At 37.5% G+C, this 7,294-nt stretch overlaps 1 long non-coding RNA gene across 1 annotated transcript in view; it reads right to left on the bottom strand.

Annotated features, from left to right (window-relative positions):
• Positions 1-1,431: 1,431 nt before the first annotated feature.
• Positions 1,432-7,294, bottom strand: part of LOC148110049 (uncharacterized) — a 221,966-nt gene continuing 216,103 nt past the window's right edge. The window contains exon 3 of the long non-coding RNA XR_015724318.1: positions 1,432-1,514. This is a non-coding gene — a long non-coding RNA (uncharacterized LOC148110049). The remainder of the gene's footprint in view (positions 1,515-7,294) is intronic.

The following is a 7,294-nucleotide window of genomic DNA, read 5'->3' as shown; positions in this document are numbered from 1 at the left end:
GAAGTTGGACCATTTTCTTACACCATACACAAAAATAAACTCAAAATAGATTAAGGACCTAAATGTGAGACCTGAAACTATAAAGCCCCTAAAGGAAAACATAGACAGTAAGCTCTTGGACATTGGCTTCAGCAACATATTTATGGATGCGTTTACTCAGGCAAGGGAAATAAAAGCAAAAATAAACTGTTGGCACTACACCAAAATAAAAAGCTTTTGCAAAGCAAAGGAAACCATCAACAAGATTAAAAGGCAACATAGTGAATGGGAGAAGATATTGCAAATGATATATCTGATAAGGAATTAATACCCAAAATACATAAGGAACTTAAACAGCTCAACATCAAAACAAAGCAATCTTGGACAGAATACCTGAATAGACATGTTCCCAAAGAAGACATACAGATGACCAACAGTCACATGAAAAGATGCTCATCATCACTAATCATCAAAGAAATGCAAATTAAAACCACAATGAGATATCACCTCATATCAGCTGGAATGGCTAGTATTAAAACAACCAGAAATAACAAGTGTTGGCGAGCACATAGAGCACTGTGGGTAGGAATGTAAGTGCAGCCATTGTGGAAAACAGTATGGAGTTGTCTCAAAAATTTAAAAATACAAATACCATACAATCCAGTAATTCCACTACTGGGTATTTACCCAAAGAAAACAAAAACACTAATTCAAAATGATACATGCACCTCTATGTTCACAGCAGCATTGTGTACAATAGCCAAGATATAGAAGCAACCTAAGTCTCCACTGATGGATGATGAATGGATAAAGAAGATGTGGTATGTGTATATATACATATATATGTATATATATTATATATATATATAATATGTCATTGTATATATGACATATTATTCAGCCATAAAAAAGAATGAAATCTTGGCAGTTGTGACAACATAGATGGACCCTGAGGGCAAAATGCTAAGCAAAGTCAGTCAGGCGGAGAAAGACAAATACCATATGATTTCACTTATACGTGGAGTCTAAAAAAATAAAACAAATGAAGAAACAAACAAAAACCCAAGCAAGCTGACTCAAAAATACAGAGAACAAACTGGTGGTTTCCAGAGGGGAGGTAGGTTAGGGGATGGACAAAACAGGTGAAAGAGATTAAGAGGTAAAACTTTCAGTTATAAAATAAATAAGTCAAAGAGATGAAAAGTACAACATGCGGAATATAGTCAGGAATATTGTAATAATGCATGGTGACAGGTGGTGACTACACTTAACATGGTAAGCAGTGAGTAACATATAGAGTTGTCAAATCAGAGTAAACAACTATAACATTGTATGTCAATTACACTTCACTAATACATAAAAAAATAAAAAATACTTAAAAAAATAAATAAGAAGGGAGCTCAGAAGAGAGGCAGAAGGGCAGACAAACTCGCTGGTTTGGGATTGACTTACTGTTGACCGTGTAAAGCCTGGACCATCTCCAACTGGGTTAGTTGGACACTGTGAGCAACAGAGACGCTCCCCACGCATGGAATCTGCAAGTGGAAAGAAGAATGTGACACTATTGCTTATACTGAAATTCTGAAGTTTGTGGATTCCATTATTAACTCAGTTGGGTGTGGTTTTTTAAAACACATATTATGTATGTACATATTTGGTTTCAATACTTCCTTTCACATAAATGAAGTCATACCACGTATGTTGTTTTGCAGCTTACTTTTTCCGCTTCATATATTGTTCATATTTTTACATACCAATACATAAAATTAGGTGTAGTTTTGACCAGGAACATATTAGTCACAAGCACAGGCCATCAGTCTCTGTGGTCAGCGTTCACTCCAAATGGGAAGGAGACTTCCCTTTCTTCTTATTTGGCATGGGCTACCCTGTCCTCCTTCTCTGTGTTCTGAGTCTCCTTCCTTGACTAGTGGTTCTTACTTAATACATAGGTCACTACATTATTCAAATGTGCAAAGAAAATTAAGCTTTTCATTTTATATGTTTGAAAGATGCTCATTAACCCAAATGACTAATGTATTTTTAAAATGTGTAGCCCTTTCCCATAATTGAGTTCATCTTACTTTTGAACACCCACCCTGTAGGTTATATTTGCGAGAAATAGTATCTCTTACTATCTTCCCGTTTAACATTATCTTTCATTTCAAAGTAGTCTAGCTGGGGAAACATGCTCAGTCTTTCAGAGGCCTTTTTTTTAGGCCTGAATTATCCCAGGGTAGTGCTAGGGTATATAGAGGTAAATTAGGTTCCTTTGTGGGGGTTGGGGAAGAGGGCAAAAGTAATGGATCTGTAGTTATGGTCCCTTTTGCTGTACCCTGGATCTTGAAAGGATTCGGTTAAGGGGTGGTTTATCCAGGGTAATCTGGCTGAGTCTATAGGGCACTTTGCCATATCTCCTGAGGCACATGAAACATCATGTTCCCATGGATGATATTCATGGTCCTATCCATTTGCTTCTGGTCTCTAATACTCTATACTTTGTTACCACTTCTTTCAAGCCCCACACTCTCCTCACCAAAGCCAGTGGATACTTGTGAATCATCTGCATGCTATGTGCAGCTATGAGAAACCTGGATTGTATCTAATGTCCACTTAAATAAACCTGCCTTCTACCATGCCTATGGTTGAAAATGGTTCTGAATAAATGTCTGGCTTCTCCTAAAGCTTTGTACCCTTCCCTCGGCCAGGTCTAAGAAAAAAGCCACTAGCACAGATATATTAAGATTTCTTCATTTCTCTCTGGATGTTCCCACCTCCCCACCTTCATTCAATGATACTACCCAGGTTTGGCCTGCGGTGGAAAGCCTGGATGCACGTGTCCCACTGCATGCTTTAATTTCTCTCCCTTGTAGTCTCTCCAATTCGCTGTGAGTTGGATTTTCACCACGTAGCACTATCTTCCCTTACATCATATTCATGAACATGGTAAAGCTGGCAGTTCAACAAATTTAGAAAATCCCCCCCCCCCACCAAGGCTCTTCTGGCCTTTAAGAATGCTTTATAAACAGATGTTCAAAAGTTCTACTTTGGTAAAGAAGAAGCTGAATGTTGGCTCTTTATTTCCTTCACATTCTGCCTATTTCATGCCTAATATTTACAGACAAAAATCAATGTTTCTGGATGAACAAAAAGAAAGTCTTGTATATGAAAATGCAAAAGAGGAAAAGTACAGTGATATTTTAAAACAATACTATCCCTGTTACATATGCTTAACATTTCTAGCTAATGCCTTTTCCGCCATTATTTTAGGTTGCTTTTAATGGTGATATCCTTACAAAATATGATGAATGAGAATTTTCCCCCAAACCTCTCTCAGCTAAAGTTCCTGACCTAAGTTTTAGAATATAGTTAATGAATTAGAGAAAAACTTAATATCTTTGTCTTGTCATTAGACTGCAAGTTCCCAAAATACTGGGACATATCCTGTTCATACTGAACCCTCAGGATCTAGCATAAACATCAGTCATTGGTTGAAATTAATCCAAATTTTATTAAGTACTTCTGAAAATTGAAGTGAGTTTTCTCTCTAGACTGATAGTTTTAGATAGCTACTATTTCTATAGTATTCAAAAAGATACATTTTTTATTTCTCTATGTGTACTGGACCATCTAATTTAGAGTCATGGATTTAATACATTTGATACACCAATGATGCACAAATTGCATCTGTAGCCCAGACACCTTCCTTGAACTTAGGTTATGTATCCAATTGGCTACCTGACCTCTCCACATGATTGTCTAAGACTGGACAACTGAACCTCCCCTCTCACTCCTGCTTCTCCCACAGTCTTCCCCATTTGTCCTTCTCTCTTTTCAGCTTAGAAACCATGTAGTCTCATCCTTGATTCGTCTTTCTTATAACCCAAATCCAATCCATCAGAAAATTCTCTTTATCTTCAAAAAAAAACATTCAAAACCCACTCAGCCGAATCCAATTACATCTCTACCGCTGCCATCTCGGTCCAAGGCGCCATCATCTCTCATTTGGATTACTGACATTGCCTCCTAACCAGTCTTCCTGATCTCAGTCATGTAGTCTATTCTCAACAGAGCAATTAGAGCATGTCCCTTCCTCAGAGAAAAGCTTCATCAGGTGCATATAAGGTTCTAAATGAGCTAGGCTCTTGTTACTTCTCTGACTTTACCTCTTATTATTCTGCCCCCTGCTTAGTGTTCTCCAGTCTTACTGGCCCCTTGATACATAACCAAAAAGCATGGTGCCACCTCAGGAACTTGGTCCTGACTGTTCCCTTTGCCTGGGATGGCCTTCCACCAGATATCTGAACAGCAACTCCTTTTCCTCCCTCAGATCTCTGCTTAAATATCTATCAGTGAGGCCTTGCCTGACCACTGTAAAGTAACACACCATCCCTGGCATTCCCTATTTTCCCCTCCTGCTTTTTTCCATGGCACTTACAATCATCAAAATATTTTACTTCTCCATAATTGCTTATTAGGTGTTTTTCCTCCCTAGAAAAGAATCTACACTAGGGAAAAAATATTTTCATCTTTTTATTCACAGCTATTTCTCCAATACCTAGAACAATACTTTGTACATAGTCAGTGCTCAATGAGGATTTGTTGGGTCGATGGGATTATGAAAGAATGGATGGATAGAGAGACAGAGAGAGAGAGAGATAGCTATTTAAATCTAAATTGTCTCTGACTTGAAGACAACCTGCTTCTCCTGGACTTTGGTTCTTATTTCCACAAACAGGACTGTTTATGAGCCAGCAACCCAAACTTCAACTTTGTAAATGATGGCAGAGACCAAGATGAAAGGAACGGGAGTCCCTAAAAGTTTATGGAGCACAGCTACCCCATTGTTCTAAACTGGCCTGTTAAACTGAGGGTTTCAGAGGGGAGGGGGGTGGGGGATTGGGCTAGGCCAGTGATGGGTATTAAGGAGGGCACGTATTGCATGGAGTACTGGGTGTTATACGCACCAAACAATGAATCATGGAACACTACATCAAAAACTAATGACGTACTGTATGGTGAATAACATAACATAATAAAAAATTAAAAAAAAATAAACTGGCCAGTTATATTACAGATAAGAAAACTTCTATTTATTTAAGATTGTTGGATAGGAACATAGCGTTTACTCTAATTAGTATGTGTAGTTTTCTGAGGTAAAATGATAGTAGCATTAGCCGCGCACACGTAGAATTTTATTTTTAGACTGTTTTTTACCATTATAAAAGAGCAAATTCCCTTATTGCATCTGGGCAGCTCTTTGCCAATCAGATCCTTGCTCTAACCTCCTTCCTCAACTTCCACCCAAGCTGGAAGAAAAGTGACAGTCAAGGTGATATGATCAGCTGTAGGTACAGCAGATGGTATATGATACATCTAGTACATTCCAGTAATTACCACTATCACTGTTTCACCATTCACTTTGTTTAGAGCAAAGCTACATATTCCAATTTTTCCATTAATTTTCACCGTAACTACTAAAAGTGGACTTCAGTTTGCCACTCAGCTCTTACAGCACTCACTAATAAAGGATATTTTTGCTTCATTAACTTCCTCTCTTTGTTCCTCTTGTGCTATGTTGCAAAGAACAACCTGTAATAAGTTGCTCCCACTTCCCTACCAAAAATAAAATCTTCTTTTAAAATTAAATACTTTCCTTTCAACTCTGATAATGCCAAATTTGGCACAAAACTATGATAATCTAACAATTTCAACCTCAAAATCTCCCAAAAACATTGGACTCAAAAGGATGTTTAATATTCAGGCAACATTCTCCTAGGGAAAACATTCATATAGTTAGGAAGACCCTAACAATTAGGGATCTGGAACCCACCTTTCCCATCTCTACTGCTAACACCCCAACCCCAATACTTAATCACTCCAATCCTCAGCAATCCATCCTTCCATGACTTTTCATGGCTCTTCTCATGAGCATCCTTCATCTGGAACTCAGCATGTGATTATCATTATAGTTGTTTATCTTTTTGCATGTAGGTTGTCCCCACATTTAGCTTGTGAGACAGGTACTATGGCATATACTCTGATGTAGCTCCAGCTTCTAGCATGGCCACTGCCCAAACAAAGTATGCTCAGTAAATACGGGCTGGTGATGATGCATGGAGATACGGGTCTCCTCCTGGAGACCTGTGTTTCCAGAAGGCAAGGGTGGGAAGGGAAACTTGAAAGCAGGGGAAACCTTTTCCCACTAAACATACCTACCTGCACATACATATATACATAAATACATTATCTAGTGATTAATAAAAGTTAAGAAGGCCCACAATAGTTTGCTTTTTCTGAGGAACCAGTGGGTAAATTTATGCTACTCCCCTTGGGATATCTCTTGAATTGTAGTTCTCAATTTAACAGGCAGTACTTGAATATAATGATCTGAATATAATGATCTCAAGAGGATCGATATCTAATATCTAACAAGGTATGAGGAGTATTTTATGAGTATTAGTAAAGGTTCTCATATCTACCTATGTGCAGGCAGGAAATATTTTAATATTTCTGCATGTACTTTGCTGATAATTAATTGTCAGGTTTACTGTGTTAATTAATTTTATTTTTTGGTTTACTTTGTCAAAAGTTTATTTTATGGTATTCATCTCTGTAAGAAATACAGCAAATGATAATACCACAATGTATCGCAAAGAATTTGGAAAGGATACGTATCAACATGACATTCCTAACAGATGTCAATTTTATGTAAATAACATTGTAGAGGCAGAAGTCGAGATAATTCAAAAAAACAAACAAAAAAGTCTGCTATTAAAAACCCAGCTGAGGGGCATTTTTCCATTTTAGTGTAGTGGTTCAGTGCAGTTCTCAGAAAGGCAACATGGTAAATGGGCTAAGGAAATAGACTAAGGGACGAGACTGCCTGGGTTTGAATCCCAGTCTACCACTTATTACTATTAAAACTAGAGCATATCATTTCTCTGTGTTTCTATTCCTCCAACTGGGAAAAATTAGAAGGAAATAGCATCTATCTCACAGGGAAGTTCTGAGGATTGAGTAAATAAACACATGTAAAACATGGAGCACACGGCCGGACCCATTGTAAGTATCCAAAGGATATTAGTTATTATTTGGGGATAGCAAGTATTCTAAATACATCAGGTGCTGAAAATCTCCATTTGACTTTTCATTTTCTGATGAGAGGATGTAAACCAACATTTTTGTCATATTTAATTCCCTCCTGTCATCTCCAGGTGAGTTCCACTTTAAGAGGAAAGTAACTTCAAGAAGTAAAAATGCACTGAAAGAAAAAATCTTCAGTATTCTTTTTGTAAAAGTATTAACCAATGGTTTA

Source organism: Ursus americanus, chromosome 5 (genome assembly GCF_024610735.1).
Source record: "Ursus americanus isolate L20-20 chromosome 5, mUrsAme1.1.p, whole genome shotgun sequence".
NCBI classification, from domain to species: domain Eukaryota; kingdom Metazoa; phylum Chordata; class Mammalia; order Carnivora; family Ursidae; genus Ursus; species Ursus americanus.
This window is presented reverse-complemented; position numbering and strand designations above follow the sequence as displayed.